Source organism: Ambystoma mexicanum, chromosome 14 (genome assembly GCF_040938575.1).
Source record: "Ambystoma mexicanum isolate Mex_15411 chromosome 14, UKY_AmexF1_1, whole genome shotgun sequence".
Taxonomy (NCBI): Eukaryota; Metazoa; Chordata; class Amphibia; order Caudata; family Ambystomatidae; genus Ambystoma; species Ambystoma mexicanum.
In genome coordinates this window covers 403,610,019-403,627,911 of record NC_090940.1, presented here as the reverse complement: position 1 = coordinate 403,627,911, position 17,893 = coordinate 403,610,019, and the positions used below count along the sequence as shown (strand labels likewise).

The following is a 17,893-nucleotide window of genomic DNA, read 5'->3' as shown; positions in this document are numbered from 1 at the left end:
ACTCAACTGACCACAATGCTAGGCATAGCAGCGGAGTCTGAATATACAGTCCGGGGTAGACGTTCTAACATCAGACTGTAGAATTAAAATACGATTGAGCACATGTCCAGTCTGGGCACACAATAAAGTGCACACATTAAAGGTACAGTGAGTTGTGTCAACATTAGGAATTCTGGCTGATATCTGATGTGCTGTTTTTTTCTGACAGAAGCCTTTAGCTAAGCCCCAACTTCCACACTAACTAAAATAACCTTTGCCACTCAGCCAAGGAGGTTAACTACATAGTTTTGGCAATGTACCATTCATATTTCCCATTAGATTTCCCCTGTTATTACTTATGCCCCAACTAGTTATGCATGAATTACTGCGGTGAAACATGTTACGTGTCTTGTATCCTCTTACTCAGATATTTACTGCCGTTTTCGTGGTCTAAATAGTAAGTACTTGCTTTCTGCTGAGTATACTGATGCAACACCTTGAAAGTTTAATGTGTAGAAGTTAGAAATGTGCATGATTAACGAGGAGACCGAGAATAATATCAACTTCCACCAAATGGGTCAGACAAACTGTATTCATATAGGGAGCTAGACACTAAAGAACGCAAACCTTATTCATTTTACATGTCAAGGGCAGAGGTTGATTGCATAAATGGCGCATGTTTGACATGGGGGTCTGAAATGCCATTTTTGTATGCGCCAATAAAACCATGTGCAATGAGATATGGCTCAAGTTTATACTACCGCCCTAGAAACAGTGGTATCGGCCGAAAATACTGACTAGAAAATGCTGATTGCGCATTTACTTTGCATTTGGCATTTTCAGAAATGCCGACTCCCATTACAGGGACGAAGTGAAGCTGGGGTTGCAGGGTTTTCCCCCGCTTCCCTCGGTTGCTGTAATGGGTGACAGGGGTTGAGGGGCTGCCACCCGTTTCCATTAGATGATAGCGGGGGACAATACAAAAAAAAAGTAAACAAAGAAAAAGGGACCCTGCAGCGCCAGTTCTGACACACATTAGTGGGAGAGAACTGACACTACAGGGATAAAGGAGGGACGGCGGCACACTTGTAACTGGGTAGTGGCGTTGGGTAAGGTGGGTAGGGGGGTGCGGGGCACAGTGATCTATGTGATCCCTACACTACAACGTAATGGACGTCGACATTATAGGTGTAGCAGTGATCACATAGATCCCAAACAGTCACCATTTTAAGCTATTTTAGTATTATTTGAAAATGGCCAATGCTAGGATAGCAAGGGGGCTGCACAAATGACTTGGACTAGTAAAGTATGTAACAGAAAACCAGGTTTATTCTCTCTAACAAAAGAAAACGTTCCTTATGAACTAAGGCAAGAAAACCAAAGGATAAATTGTTCTCTCATAGTCGTAAAGGTCTTGCTGGCCTTTTCCAGAATGTCCTTTTGAGCCTGTTGGTCTTCGCTTTGATAGTGTAATCCAGAGTTACTGGAATGTCCTAGTTGGTGTTGATATTCGTTATCCTCTTGGCTGCCAAAGAGTAGCAGTGCTGCATATTGCCCTCAATTGTCTAAAGCCAGTGTAGGATGGTGGTTCATCCTCCTCGGGCTGAAGGTTTGGGGATCACCTGCACTTTGTCCCTGCAGTAACTTCCGTGACCCTTGGTGTAGACAGAACGACTTGTTCCCTCTCCTACCTCTAAGAACTTCCTGGACTGACCTGGTCTGCTGGAACACCTCTGTACAGCCTGACTATGGGATCCACCAACTTACCTTCCACCTCAGACAACCTGCTGGTATTGTCCACTTCTAGATGACAGCTGCCTTTTTGGCTCTTTTTTGGTTCTCTCTTTCTAGCAGGGGGCCACTGTTACTTCTCAACTGCTTTCAACTGAAAAGCCTGCCTCTAACAACAACTTTCCCAGATAGTGTCTCTCTCTCTCTCTCTCTCTCTCTCCCCCTCTCCAGCAACTTTCAGATAGTATACACTCTTCCCATGCCTCCAACAACTTTCTCCACCCGACTCTGCCTTAAAGCACATTGAACTTGCCAAAGCCAACTGCCTCCAAACGCCTACCTCCAACTACACACAACAATAGTCTGGCTCCACTGTTTTGGGGATTTGGAGTCACGTTTTCCACCTTTGAGGTGAGGGCTGTCCTTGCTGGGGATTGGGCCATGTGCTTGGAGTCATATGGGCTGAGAACGTCAGGCTCTAAGGTTATGTTGGAGCTGGCTTTTATTTTCAGCCTAACATTGGTATGGGTCTGCATTTGGACCCCACTCTTCTGCTGTTTAACATTTCTGTGACCTGACTGATAAAACTAGGTTCCTGCCTTATTTGTGTCTCTGAAGAATTGTAAAACCCTGTGGTAAGTCTGCTGTGTCTGATATTGTAGCTGATAAGTATTCCCTTGTGGGCATAGACGGGTGTGCAACATCTGTGACATTCCAAACCACATATGCATCAAGCTTGATTGTTTCTGTGTCTGCACAAGGAACACGTCTACAACTTCAAACCGGGGAATAGGGTGTCTATTGCAACTTTGTATCATCATCATAATGTTTATTTCTGGCAAAGGCCCAGAAAACATGCAACACCATAAATCAACATATAAATAAGAACAATCCAATAAAATTGGTTAAGATCAGGTTCGAGACCCATAAAATCCTAGCCTATACACACCAATATAATACAGGTTAGAGAAGTGGCCATCATAAAATACTCATTCATATAAACTTCACTGCTTGTAAGGTTTAATATATATTTATAAATCTATTCAATGACATTAATACAAAAACAGACAAGTTAACCTGGTAAGGTGGAGGTCATAGCCTTAACACTATATCAGTTATGTCTTTGTGCCCATATCCTGGTTTTAGGTTAACATATTAGAAGTATTGGACAAGACTGTGGGCCTCATTACAACCCTGGCGTTGGACCATGGTGCTATTAGCACCATGGTCCATGCCGGATTCCGCCATGGTGGATGGCGGATTTACCGCCCCATTCCAAGGTTGGCGGGGCGGTAAATCCCCATTCACCATGGCCCCTTCCCCATTCCCATTTTTGGCCCATAGGGCTCAATGGGAATGGGGAAGGCGCTAATTACGGCACTGTAAATTACGGTGCCGTAATTAGCACCAAGGTCCCTTAGCGGGTTGGACTTTAACGCCTGCAAAAAGCAGGCGTTAAAGTGTGAATCAGGCGTGAAGGGTTTACCGGCGCCGCAGCCTTTTACGGCGCCGTTAACCCCTTAACGCCAGGGTTGTAATGAGGCCCTGTGTCTAGTTTGTAGGGGTAATTTAACATAGGTAATATGTTTGTGCAGACCCAGAGGAGTATCAAGGGTGAGCAATCGTGTTTGAGCCTCCTGATAACCTGTAGTATCTAACATGCAGAAAAGAGGTACCAGCCAGTTTCTTGCTAGACCAAGGACAGAAGAAAAGAAAATGCACCCTGTTCATATGGGCATTGCCCTTTATTTACCAATGGTTCAGATGACTACTTCACTGTAACATTATGGAAGGGTATCGGGTTGAGAAGTAGTCTTGTGAACAGCACTCTATCCTGGGTTAGCAGGATAAGATTCAGTACAAAATGATTGATGTCCTATTTAGTCATACTAAGATACTGAACAATTGAATATTTCTTAAATCCTTCACCCATCCAACATGCACTCTCCTGGAGATTATGCTAACTTTTAAGATGGAAACTGAGTGCCTTCCAATTCCTTCAGGTTATTCAAACCTGTCTTCTCTATTTCGACCAGCCTTGTCTTCAGAATTTTGAACTAACAGATACACTGTGCAGAGTAGGGGTGCCCAAAGTTCTTTATTCAAGGCATACAGTAGAAATTTCCCTTTGACTGACCATAACCTAAGCAAGACTTTGACCACTCTTGGTAGTAGATGATCGTAAGAAAGGGAGTGTTTAGCTCTGAGTAAGTGATCAGATTATTTGTTCATTTGGGCACCCCAAGCAGCTTCTTGCAAAACAAATTCTTGATCCGGGATAGGTTGCCTGTCCGAGAAAGTCCCCATACTTAACATCTATATTGTGCCTGTGATATGGCTTTGAATACAGTCAAGGCTGATCTGACTGACGAATAGTACTGATTACGGTAGAAGCAATGTATGTTGCATGCATGTTAATGCCCATTTTTATGGGCTGCCCTTTTAATGTTATCTGCAAAGTGGACCCCAGATAGTAAACCTTTCCACTCCTTTCATTTTTGTGTTGTTTAAGTGGTAGGTTAGCTTTGTTTTAGCTGGGCTTCTTATGATTCTAATTTTAGGAGGCATTCATTTGTAGGACTAATTTATTACAAAAGGCCTTAAATGCTGCAAGTAATCTGTGCAAAGATTTCTCCGTTTTCGCTAATATCACAGCATTGCCGGTGAGGAGGAGAAAAGGGAGTTGGATGGTACCCAATTTTAGGGACATCAGATGTTACTGTTTTGGAAGCTTAATCCATTTAATTTACATACAAAATGAAAAGTAAGAGTGCATGGACACAGCCCTGGCTTACTCCTCTACTAATACCAAAGGATTAGGCCCTTTAACTGTTGTGACCAAACTTCTCCCATGTCTTGTATTGTTTAAAAACACAGTCTTTGAGATCTGATGGAATCCGGATATCGGCCAAAATGTGACACCAATAGCTTTCTTCAGCTAACAAGTTTGAAGGCAGTAGATAAATCTAAGAAGGTCAAATAAAGTTTTTCTTTTTTCAGTTCTCTACTATTTGAGATCTGAAGATGTAGTGTAAGACATTGGGCCTCATTACGACCCTGTGGGTCTGGAAACAATGGTGGCGATAAACCCGCTGCCACCGTTGTTTCCGGACCGGCAGATTAAGAGTTCTGCAGGCGGGTGGTGTCACTCCTGCAAGATCTGACCTGGCGGGGGTAACGCCACCCGCCTGCAGACGGAAATGGAAACACCAGCACCGTTATTTACGGTGCCTGTGTTTCCATGGTCCCCATCCCAATGGAGTCCTATTCCGCCTCCGGAATTACCGCCTCCGGAATTACCAGGTCATCGGGGTTGTAATGCCGCAGTGATTCCAGCAATCACAGAGGTGGTAAGTCAGTACGAGTCCGGCGGCAGCCTGCTGGTTTTTCCGGCGTGGCTACCGTTGGACTCGTAATGAGGCCCATTGTCCTACAGTTCTGGTATTTTCCTGAAAACCAAGTTTACATGGGCTAATTATATTATGTGCCTTCACCCGCAGCATCAATCTATTAAAGATCACTCTACCGAATAACTTGGCAAAGCTATCAATTAGTGAAATGGCCGATATCAAGCTTGCCTTTTCTGAAGATTGGAATAATTTTGGCGGCTTCCATGAAAGTGGAACGACATGGTTAGCCTTGATGCTGTTAAGGAATTGGGTTAGAATGCCACCCCATAGCTTTACATCATGCTTTGCAAAAATCTGATGGAATAAAGTCAGGGCCAGGGGCTTTAACAGTTCGTTGGGCGAGTCTAGCAATTACAGTTTCCTCTATTGTAAAACCAGAGATTCATGTATAAGGGTCCAAAACGCTCCACCCACTCCGAAGCAGAAACCCATGCTAAGGGCTGTAAGTCACACACACCTCAGAACGGCTAAATCCATGTATAGGGACCACAGCCTTTCTACCTCGCGGGTGCCAACATTAAATCTACAAAGGGAAGGTACATGCTCAGTGTCTACACTCGAGCGAGACAGGCAGACCTGCACAGCCTATGACTTACTTTCAAACATTCATTATTTATTTATAAAAATACACATTTTATCATTCATAACACACATAATCATGAGATTGTCTCAAAACATTAAAATATTATATAAACCCCTTAACTTCGAGCAATGTAAATCCTCCTTTCAGCTAGCTGAGACGGACAGATTCTCCTATGCCTACTGGTGAACCAACCCCCAGACCCGGATGGCAGCAGCTCAGCCTCTCACTCCCTTGGAACTCACAGCGGCTGACCTGCCTGCCCGAGGGAAGATTTCCGCCCTCTACAAGCTACTGCTGGACGACCCCCTTCTCTCTAAACCCTCCTATATGTCCCTGTGGGAGACGGACCTGGGTCATGCTATAGAGGACCAATCCTAGGTGGATATCTGGACCAGGAGGCGCACGGCATCCCGCTGCATCACCAACCGGGAATGCGCCCACAAACTGCTTTTGCGATGGTACTACCCCTCTTTACGTCTTCACCACTTCCAACAAGCCCTGGACCCTCACTGCTGGCGTCTATGCGGCCACTTGGGATCCTACTTCCACATGTGGTGGTCCTGCCCTAAGGTAAAGGAGTTTTGGACCCAATGCCTCGCCATTATAAAAGACATCAACCAAGTGACCATTCCGCTAACTCCCGAACAGGTCCTTCTTGGGATCCCGCACCCGGACGCTTACCCGAGAACGGGGAGGAGGGCCACGCTGATCACTCAGCTCTTGCTGGCTACCAAAATTACGGTAGCCCACACCTGGAAAACTGTGGAAGGCCCCTTCATGCCCCTATGGTGGATCAAACTCTGGGACATCCTAATAGCTGAAAAGGTCACAGCAGCTAAGGCGGGCAGACTCTATTGTTTCTTGGACGTCTGGGCCCCGGTCCTAGACTATGACAAGAAATATCCGGCGCTCACTTTTAAGCCGCGCCTGATCGCGAACGCTCTCCATTCTATGGGGGACAGCTCGCCGCCTGGCGGAACGGAATGAGGCCCGGGAACAATGCCTTCTGCAGGCGTAAGGGTTGGGGGGGGGGCATTTCAAATGTCACATGTTGTCTGTAACAAATGTAAGTTTACCATGCTTGCTCCTGTGCGCTGTTAATAAATAAACAAGTTAAAAAAAAATATTGTATAAAACCACAAGTGCAGACAAACATGTAAACAATATTTTCACAGTGTAGCAAATAATCACTGTACAAACACTGGATTCCTTTCACTAAAGTGTACTATTCGTGCTATTACTCTTTACACTTTTTGAGCCCGTAAGTCACCTTCTCTGGAAGCATAGGCACTCCAGAATCATGTGTGATCATTTGTTAAAGCCGCATTTCCAAGATTATCCCGTTCGTGCTTTTGATATGAGTGTATTAATTGGACAACTGTTCTCTTTTAGTACCTTCATACCTTTTCATGTTAGACTGTTTGTCTGGGCAGGGATTTTTCAGTGTTAGCAACAGTTCTTTTTTTTAGTAATGAACAATCCTTATCAAACTAGCCACGCTTAACATTTAAATAGTCAGCTACTGAGTAAGGCAGGCATATACAGTGGTTTGGAACATTTGGCAGATGGTTTCTTAGCTAACCAAATATATTGGGTATTTACTGTATGCTCATATGTTGCAAGACCTAATATAGTTACAATCTCAGGAAGGATCTCTTGAATAATTTCCCCATGTACCACTTGAGGGAGGAATCCCTTCCATATAATTCTTTCCCTGCCTGCCCTGTGTAACACCCTTCCTACCGGAGTTATGGTTTGAGGAGATCCTTGTTGTGTTTAGGGTTGCAGCCAGAGCATCGGTTCACTTTGCTCTCTCGCTACAGTGTATCGGCCGGGTGCTCTGACTGTGCCTTAAAGAGGCAGTGTTCCTTCCCCACATGCAAGGCTTCAAATCGCTTGGTATTCTGTGGTGGGTCAGAAGCATGAGGCGGACCAGGGATCACTATGTTAAACTTGATTTTTTTTCAAAATAAAGGAAACAAGGCCTAACTTACCCTTCCCTAGGGGTGGCCCTACCTAGCACAACTAAACTAGGATGCTCGTCTTCAGTGTAAATGTACAAATGAATGTCCATCCTCAGTCAAAAATCTACCCAGTCCTGACCCTACCACAAATACTTAACAACTAAAGACCAGGAGAATGACTCCCTTCTCCTCCTGGGTGGAAAGTTATCTTTCCAATGAATGTTCAGATTCAGTAGGGAATCCTTAAATGGAGGTTGCTATTTTCTTTACCAGTTAGTTTAGTTCTGCTATAGGACTTTTCTATGCCCGGTTTAGTGTTCCTTTTGGTCTCCTTAAAGTCTTTTCTTCAGGGGTACTGACCCCTATCTTCCTCAGTACTTTGTTCTTGTCAGTTACTACTCTTTGTTATGTTATGTTAATCGATCTTGTAAAGCGCAACATGCACCCAATGGCATCATGGCGCTATGGAGACCCAGTGAGACACAGTTAAGAGTGGAGCGTTCACAGTTACTGGAATAAAGTAGTTTTTAGATGATGACGAAAAGGCAGATGGTTTGACGCACTTCGAAGTATCAGAGGAAGCCTATTGCGCGATTGAGCAGCTGCGACAGAAAAAGCTCTGCTGCCTAACCTGGCTTGGTGAATTCTTGGCACTGATTTCTGGAAATCCAAAGAGGAATGGGGTGGACGTGCCGGCACCTAGTGACATTTTTGCTACAGGGTACAATGGACTAGGCACAGAACCTTAAACCCAACTCACTGAGCCACCGGGAGCCAGTGGAGGCTATGCATTCCTGACAAGACATGGTAGCGGGAGGAGAGGCCAATAACTGCCTGTGCTTCATTATTTTACAGTTCCTGCAGTCGGTCTAAAAGGTAGGCAGGTTGAGACAAATGGAGGGCATTGCAGTAGTCCAATGCACTCAGAATCCAGGAGGCCACCACAGGGGCCCGTAACGAAGCAGGAAGGAACAGAAGTATTTTACACAGGACTCAAAGTTTAAAATGGCCTAGCTGGCAAACTGCACTAACCTATGCCTCCATAAAGAGGGAAGCCAGTATCTTAACACATACATTAGTTACCATTGGCACAGGTTGTTGAAAAGGGCTTAGGTACGGGGGCCAGTAGTCAGGCGTCCAGAAGGAGACGGCCGATGACAGTCCAACAATTAGCACCTCCATTTTTTCGCTGTTCAATGTAAGCCAATTATGGCCCATCCAGTCTCCAACCGAAATGTGCCACCATGGAGGGATTTTCCAAATTAAGCGGGACTATGATCCGAGTGTCATCAGCATACATATGACAACGCAGACCATAAAACTGGATAAGATGAGCAAGGGGCTGAACATGTATATTGAAAACAATGGGAGAGAGCACATGCCCCTTAGGGATGCCACACGAGAGTGCACAGGGAGACAACATAAAGGGCTGCAGCGAAAGAGTTTGTGAACGGTCAGCCAAAAAAGCCCCAAACCAATCTAGCAGCACTCTGAGGATGTGAGCCAACGACAACCTGCGAAGCAGGATGATAGGATCTATGGTGTTGAAGGCGGCCAACAAATCCAGTAATATCAGGACGCCTCTTTCTTCCTTTGATAGTCTTGGTTTGTCTAAAACAAGACTAGTTCTTGAGTCTCCAGTTTCTTCTGTTGCTCCTTGAGATATGTATCTTGTACCCAGGATTTATCTTCACTCTTTTTATGATTGTCGATACTATTGCGACGAGTAGGAAGAGCTCCCCAGTAAACTTTACTCTTCTTTTGGCTTTTGGTGTTACTGGGCCAAGTAGGATTAGTCCGTAGTAAGGCTTGCACTTCTTAATGCTTTCAATGCTACTAGGACAAGCATGAGTCCGGTAGTAAGGCTCGTTCTTCTTGATGCTTTCGGTACTTCTAGGATGAGTATGATTAGTCCTGTACCAAGATTCACTCTTCTTAATGCTTTCGGTACTACTGGGATGGGAGTAATTAGTCCTGTAGTAGGGCTCGCTCGTCTTACTGAACCACCAATTAGAGAATCGCCACTTGCTCCAGCTTCCCCTCTCCCTGGGTCTCCCGCTCCACCCGTTACCTTCTTTGCTTTGGGTATGTGTCACCAGATTGGCTTATCTCCCCTTCCGAGCTGCTTCATTCAGTCTTTGCAGGATGGCTTTGGTACTTCTGTGCTTCTCTTTCGGTATGACATGACATGATAGGTTATTTATAAAACGCTTAATACCCAGAGGTTCCTAAGTGCTGACCCGGTGTCACGTTTACCTGAGTCTCTGTAGGAGCAATAGAGTCCTCCAGTTCCTTCTCTGGTTCTACACCACCCCTCAGTTAGTGAGAAGTCTGGCCTGTGTGTTTAGTTTGGTGCGCACTCCATCCTGCTCATGCAGGGGCGCCATTTTCTGGGTGATGTTTCGGATGTTGCTGTTCTTGAGAACTGCCTCCAGCAGATCCCTGCTTTAGTTCCACGAGTTTGTGTTATCTAGTTACTGCACAGGGATTCTCAGTTCAGGTAAGTATTCAGGTAAGTTCAGGTAAGTGCTAGGTTTGTAGAGTCACCAGGTCCATGACTGCCCAGTTACCTCACTGGGGTTATTCAAATATAATGTTTCTGATCAGCCGTAGCGCTTGCTGATTTGCGTGCCAGTTTACAGCACTGGACTGCAGCAATAGAGGTGAGCGGAGATGGCGGAAGCGTTTTAATTGCTTTTCTCTTTCCTTGCAGCGCACCCGAGTCGGGTGAAAGGTGCACAAGAAATGATGGAAAGCTGGTTCCTGCTTCAAGCGGTGCGTGAGGTAAGTTTTACAGTTCTGCCTTAAAGCGCGCTGCGCAGAGATTTGTAGGCGCGTGAAACTCACTGTCAACTAACTGCTTGCCCTCTCTTCTTCTCATTGCAGGACTAGATCCGATGATGCGAGCGCTGACTCCGGCCGCGGTAAGAAGCCGGATCGGGAAACTGAAGACTAAACGGCGGTAATCGTGTGCTCTCAAGCTTACGGGAAGCACAGGAAGCACGGGCTGATCTCCGGGTGTGGCTTTTAAAGGCAGCCACGCCCAAACACTAAAATGCACTGAGCTTCCAGGATGCCAGGATGTTCCACAATGTCCATATTGGAGTGGCAGGAAGTGATGTAAAACCAGGAAACAAGTGTGCAACTTCCTATGTGATGGGAGTGTTAATTCTGAGTAACTGATGTGAATGTGTTGAATGCCAGGCCTTTACCCACTTGGCCCCTACCTGACTTCCTCACCTGCCTCCACTTGCCAGAGCTAAAGGGGAAAAGGGTTTATATGGGAGCCCAAAGTTAGTAATCATGACAGTTCTCCCCCTCAAGGCCCCTCTCAATGATGTATTCCCTGGTCCTAGTTTAGTGGGATTATCTCGGTGGAATTTACGTACCAACCGAGAAGCATGGATATTCACACTAGGTTCCTGTGATCTATCCTGGGGTCCATATCCTTTCCAGTCTACTAGATAGTATAGGACCTTTCTTACCACTTTGGAATCTAGGATGCTTTTAACCTCGAATTCTGGTTCGTAACTTTCTATTGCTATTGGATCTGGGGCTTTTGGTAAACGAGTCCCTGGGTGTACGAACTTTAGTAATGACACATGGAATGCCGGGTGAATGTGCATGTGTGGCGGTAAAGTTAATTTCATGGCCACTGGGGAGATCATGGTCTCTATGGTGAATGGACCCAGGTATTTGGGTTGAAACTTTCTAGGGCCCTTTAAAAAGATGTATTTTGACGCCAACCATACTGAATCCCTTGCTTGGTAACTCGGGGCCTGTTTTCAATGGCAATCAGCATACTTCTTCTGTGTGTCTTTGGCTGCTTTTAGATGTACTGCTGCATCTTTAGCTACTTGTGTAATACGTTTGTGCAGGGTTTTGACCGCTGGCATTTCAATTGTTTCTGGTGGGTCATAGACAGATGCCCGAGGGTTTCGTCCAAATAATGTGTAGAAGGTAGTTTGTTGTGTGGAAGTGTGCATTGCATAATTATATGCATATTCCGCCATCCATAAGATCTCCACCCAGTTGTGGTCTGTTTGGTGTAGGAGACAACAAAGGTATTGTTCCATGATTTGGTTTGTGCGCTCTGTTTGTCCATCTGTTTGTGGATGGTGACTAGTGGACAGGCGAACTTCCACTCTAGCCAGAGAGCAACATTTTTCCAGAACTGCAATACAAACTGACTGCCTCTGTCAGAGATAATCACGGATGGGAACCCATGTAGTTTCATGATGTGATCCAGAAAGACCTGGGCTAGTATTTGAGCGGAAGGAAGTCCTTTTAAAGCGATGAAATGAGCCATTTTAGAGAAAAGGTCAACAACCACTAAAATGGTACTATAGCCTGAACTGTGTGGTAAGTCTGTGATGAAGTCCATTGATATGGTGTACCACAGAGCAGGTGGTATTTCCAATGGTTGAAGTAAACCAGCTGGTTTCTGCCGCAATGCTTTATTTTGAGCGCAAGTACCACATGCATTAACGAACTCTGCTGTGTCTTTTCGCCAGGTTGGCCACCAATAGAATCTTCCAATTTTTTTGAATGTCTTAACTACGCCAGGATGGCCTTCTACAGGTGAACTGTGATAACCGATGAGCACTCTTTCTTGTAAAGCATGTGTCGGAAGGTATAGGTGTTTTCAATAGAATGGAAGGCCGTCTTGAATGGAATAATGCAGTCCTTTCATGTCCCATGTTCTTAACTCTTCTGTGGGTAAATCTCATCTAATTTCTTCTTTGAGTGTGTCCAAAGGTGAAGGGTTATTCCCGCAGAGGCCTACGATTTTGTTTCCCGGGATGATGTCTACTGGACCGGGTTGCTTAAAAGCTTCTTCATCCTTGCCTATGCGGGAAAGAGCATCGGCTTTACGATTTTTAACTCCGGGTCGGTAGGTCACTACAAAGTCATATTCCATCAGGAACAGAGCCCAGCGGAGCTGTCGGGATGACTGAGCCTTTGCTGACCTTAGGTATTGTAGATTTTGATGGTCTGTTATGATCGTAATGGTATGCTTGGGTCCCAGCAAGTAATGCCTCCACTCTTGGAGGGCATTTTTGTTTGCCAGCAGCTCCTTTTCTGTTATTGCGTAATTTAGTTCAGCTGGAGAGAATTTCCTCGACCAAAATGCCACTGGGTGTAAATGACCTGTGTTTGGATTTTTCTGGGACAGGACCACTCCCATGGCCACACTTGAGGCATCTGTTTCAACGATATAAGGGAGATCTGGTTGTGGATGTTGGAGCACCGGAGCTGCGGTGAACCTGTCCTTCAGGGCCCGGAATGCTGCTTCTGCTGCAGATGTCCATTCAAATTTCCAGTTTTTGCGTAATAAAGATGTAATCGGGTGCACCAGATGCGAAAAGCAAGGTATAAAGCGCTGATAAAAGTTTGCAAAACCGAGAAAGCTTTGTACTCCCTTGAGTGATGAGGGAGATGGCCAGGTGAGAATAGCATCTACTTTTCAATGGTCCATTCTTTTGCCTTGCGAAGACAATATGTACCATAAAAGCTCAACTTCGGTAACATGGAAGAAACATTTTTCTAGCTTTGCGTATAGGTGGTTCTCACATAGCTTGTGGAGTACTGCCTGCATGTGTGATACATGTTCTTGGATATTTGCAGAGTAAATAAGGATATCGCCAATGAAAAACGATCCCATGTACGTCAAGTAATTCACGTAGTACATCATTCATGAAGTGTTGAAATGCCGCCAGAGCATTGCAAAGCCCGAACAGCGTTACCTGATATTCGTACAGGCCGTATCTGGTGCGGAACGCCGTCTTCCATTCGTCACCCTCTTTGACGCGTACTAGGTAATAGGCCCCCGGAGGTCTAACTTCGTGAAGACTTGTGCTTGTCGTACCTGATCCAGCAGTCCCGGGATTAATGGTAGTGGATATTTGTTTTTCACAGTAATCTGGTTTAAGGCTCTGTAATCAATACATGTTCTGAGATCTCCCTCCTTCTTGGGTACAAAGAAGAGGGGAGAGGGGGCGGGCGACTTTGAGGGACGGATGAAACCGTTTGCAAGATATTGTTCCAGGTATTTTTTTAGATGAGCGTTTTCCCCTTCCGTTAAAGCGTAGATACGACTACATGGTACTTGCGCCCCAGGTACTAGATCAATTTGGCAGCCGTATGAGCGATACAGGGGATGTTTGTTAGCTTGTTCTTTAGCAAATATATCATGAAACTCTTGATATTCGGCGGGCAAAATTCCTTTTGCGTTTGACGTTGGTACTAACTTCAGGGATGCGAGTAGCGGGTTTACTGAAACTCGGTCTTTGGCATAACAGCGATTGCATTCGCTCGAGAAGGTCAAGGTTCTAGTACCCCAGTTTATCAGTGGGTTATGCGTTTCCAACCAAGGCATGCCAAGTATCAATTGGAACTGTGGAGCGGTGATGAGATCAAACGTGATTTACTCCCTATGACCATCTTGGCAGATCAACGTAACTTCTGCCATGCGTTGAATAACTGGACCAGAGAGTAGCTGCGTGCCATCCACTGTGGTTACGTTATCCGCAGTGGTCTTGGAGCACACTGGTAACCCCATCCACCAGCAATTCCCAAGTCCATGTAGTTTTCTACGGCCCCACTATCAATAAAGGCTCAAACCGCATGCATCCTGGAAGGATCTTGTGGACCGCAGATGACTACTGAGATAGCAAAATGTGAGGTCAAATGAGGTTTTTCCACGCTCGACAGGCCGACCTCTAGATCTGCTGGGCGTTGGAGTTTTCCGACTCGGCTGTCTCTTTACTCCCATCCATTGCTCCAACTGTCTTTTGCGGGGGTGTGGCAGGGCAACTACGAAGGAAGTGACCAGATTGCCCACAGTATAGACATAGCTGTTCTTGACGCATTCTGTTTGGCTCCACCTTTGTGAGTGGACCCGCGAACTACGCCCAATTGCATGGGCTCGGCATGTGTTTCAGTGGATTGACGTGCAGGCGTTTCCTTAGGTCGCATGTAAAATGCTCTATTTTCAGAACGGGTGTGATCAGTTTTTGGGTTTTGCAGTCGATGGTCAAGCTGAATGGCTAAATCTATAAAATCTGCACAGTTATCTGGAGGATTTTACTACCTGTGTCAGCATGTCCTTAAGCTCCCCTTGTAGGCCTCTATAAAACAACGTGGTTTGTTTTTCTTCGGTCAAATTCGCCTCTGCCACTAGACGATTAAACGTAGCTACATAAGCCAGGAGATCTTGACTGCCTTGTCTGAGAGATAAGAGCTCGCCATCTAAAGCCTGTCCCTGTGTGCGACGAGCGAAGAGTTTTTCTAATTTGTGTTGGAAGCCTGCGAAATTACGAAGTAACGGGTCGTCCCTATTCACAAAGGGGACTGATCAGTCTGTCGCATGTCTCCCCAGGTACGATAATACAAAGGCCACTTTCTGCAGGGAACAAACCATGTTTGCACAAGAAGTGCAAACGACACTGATTCATAAAGGTCCCAAACCATTTAGGGTCTCCTAAAAACCTCTCTCGTGACGCTAATGGGATATTCCCCGGGATCACCACCTGTACAGGAGCAACGGGTGGAGACTGTGGTGTCGGTACTGAGGTAGCTCCACTAGGTAAGGGGGCCAAACCTGCTTGTGTTTGCAGTAGCTGCCGGGCTATTTCATCAGTTTTGTCCTTGTTAACTATCAGCTCACGCCGAAACGCATTAGTCTCAGCGTGGGCCGCATGGACCTCTGCTCTCAAATCCCTCAGTAACTAGAATAACTGATCTACCTCTGAAGTCTCCATTGCTCAGGCAGAGTAGTTTAAGGACGGCTTTGTGTTCTGTCACGCTTACCTGAGTCTCTGCAGGAGCAATAGAGTCCTCAGGTTCCTTCTCTGGCTCAAATCAACTAGACCGAAGATGACAGAATACTGTTTACCCACTCTTGATAAAACATTGTATTTATTTTACAGTTGCGGAAAATAATTTCACAGAATTTAATACACTAGGCTCAATATACAAAGAATATATCCCTCCGTATTCTTTTCAATCATCACTCATACATACACATCTCATGCTCACATAAATTCTAACAATAGGGTAAAATAATGTTCCCAATTCAAAATATAATCAAGTAAATGTCACTTTAACACTCTACTAATAAACAATGTGACACTCTGTGCATCTCCAGGGGTTGGAAAAATATCGTCGAAACATGTTTCGGTTGGGTTTCCATACAGGGGTAGGATCTCCTTGCCCAGTTATTACAATCAACCTTCCTCAGGATGGAGTGCAAACGTTGAGTGCACGTTGCCTCTACATAAACAAAAAAGGAGGGTGTATCAGGAGAGCCTCAGTTCTAGAAAAAATAATAAAATAGACTAGATTAGTCTTGTCAGAACAGTATTGTCATCTTTGTTTACTTTTAACTTATCAATGGTGTATCATACAGCTGTATTAGTCAGTTGTATCACGCCAACTCACCTCCTCTGGACTACCAGGGGCCGGTGGTTCGGAAATGTGGAGAAAATCTGAGCGTGTGTTCTGCCAGACTTGTGGAATCTACATCAGTTTAGTTCCTCGCCTACAGAGTGAAAAGAAGGACAAGTGTCAGAAACTAAATTAGTGGCCCTGTGCTGTTTTTGTTCCATTTTTATTTGAGTATTTCATTCTTAATCCGGGGGAGTGGGTAGCACTATTTTGTGGTACTCACTCCAATGAAAGAGATCCTAGATGCGGGACCAGTCAATATAGTTCAGCATTTTCCTTATTCAGGGCGCCAGGTAAGTAGAAAGTGGTGGACCCAGTTGTCCAAACAGTATAAGCCCCTGTGTCGGAAGAGACAAAGTGTGCCTGTCACTAACACTCATCAATATACACGGGTAGTGGCAGTAATTAAAAGGTATCAGTATTCTCTTAGCGCGTCTGTGCGCGGGCCCAGTGATGGCAGCTCTTGCAGAGGTTCGGTCTCTGTGATGCTGTGTTTCGTGATCTGTGAAAACAGGGTGTGACGGAATCACTAAGGGTTCTGGGGCGGCAATAAATCTTACGTGGTGCTAACATATTTGGAAATGCTTACAAGTAGATCTGCCCAGAGGATCTTACCTCGAATCAATGGGACTCTGCAAAACTGGATGGTGCGGCTGAAGTCTGCATCAACAAAGCACGTCTCGGGCTGGAGAAAGTCCTCTGCGCGTGTCGTTGCCAGGGTGAAAGCAGTAACAACTGCTCACCCGTGTCGTATCCTGATTGGTTGTGGGACCATGTCACGTGAGGGCATGGGATTATGGGGATTGTAGTTACAATCTCATTGAAGCGGGTGACAAGCCCGTGTCACATGGGGGCACAGGATTGTGGGAATGGTAGTGTGATTCCAGGGAGCGGTTGTGGTCCACGTCTTAGACCTCTATCAAACAAACCCATATGTCTAGTAAAATTAGACGACAACGGGCATCCCAACAACAAGGGGTCAGAACCACACAATGGTACTCAAATCAATGAACTCTGATACTGTACCAATATTCAACTTATCTACATATGTTTTAAGCTCCGTAGAGCTAGATCTTCTATCCAAAGGACTGTCATACGTCCCTGTCTCTAAAGCAGACCCTTATAACATTGAGATGGAACTCCATCAGTTCTTTAGAAATATCAGGTTGAAACACTTTTTCGAAATATACCTGCCAAGTCAACACCAGGCCGGCAAAGGAGGTAACACGGGCAACCCAGAAGAGATCAACATGACAGGCCTCAAGACAAAATCGAATTTCAACCCCCGCCACATGAGTGCCCCCCCCCGAAATCATCACTTTTGAGAACATAGTGACTAAACAAATACTCACGAATATGAGAAAGAAGAACTATCAGATGGACAACTTAAGCAGTGGCTAAAGTGCCTGCCTTAAAAATCTAAGTACTATGGAGGTTCTAACCATCAAACCGGCAGACAAGGGGGGTAGGATTGTAGTGATGGACACATCAAAATACGAGACGGAATGCCTTAGACTCTTGAATGATGTGAAATCATATAAGAAGCTAGACCGCGACCCCACAGAGAGACTACAAGACGAAATCAAAAGTCTCACAGACCATGCTTTATAAGAAGAATGGATATGCCTAGATGAGGCACGATTCCTCAACAAACACCCTAAAAAGGCAGCATTCTACATACTCCCTAAGGTGCATAAAAGCCTCGAAAACCCACCCGGCAGACCTATCGTGTCTGCCATAGATTCATTACTGGAACCCCTATCCATCCACAGTGAGTT

At 45.3% G+C, this 17,893-nt stretch overlaps 1 protein-coding gene across 2 annotated transcripts in view; it reads right to left on the bottom strand.

Annotated features, from left to right (window-relative positions):
• Positions 1–17,893, bottom strand: part of DISP2 (dispatched RND transporter family member 2) — a 727,615-nt gene that overhangs the window by 11,366 nt on the left and 698,356 nt on the right. The window lies entirely within an intron of this gene.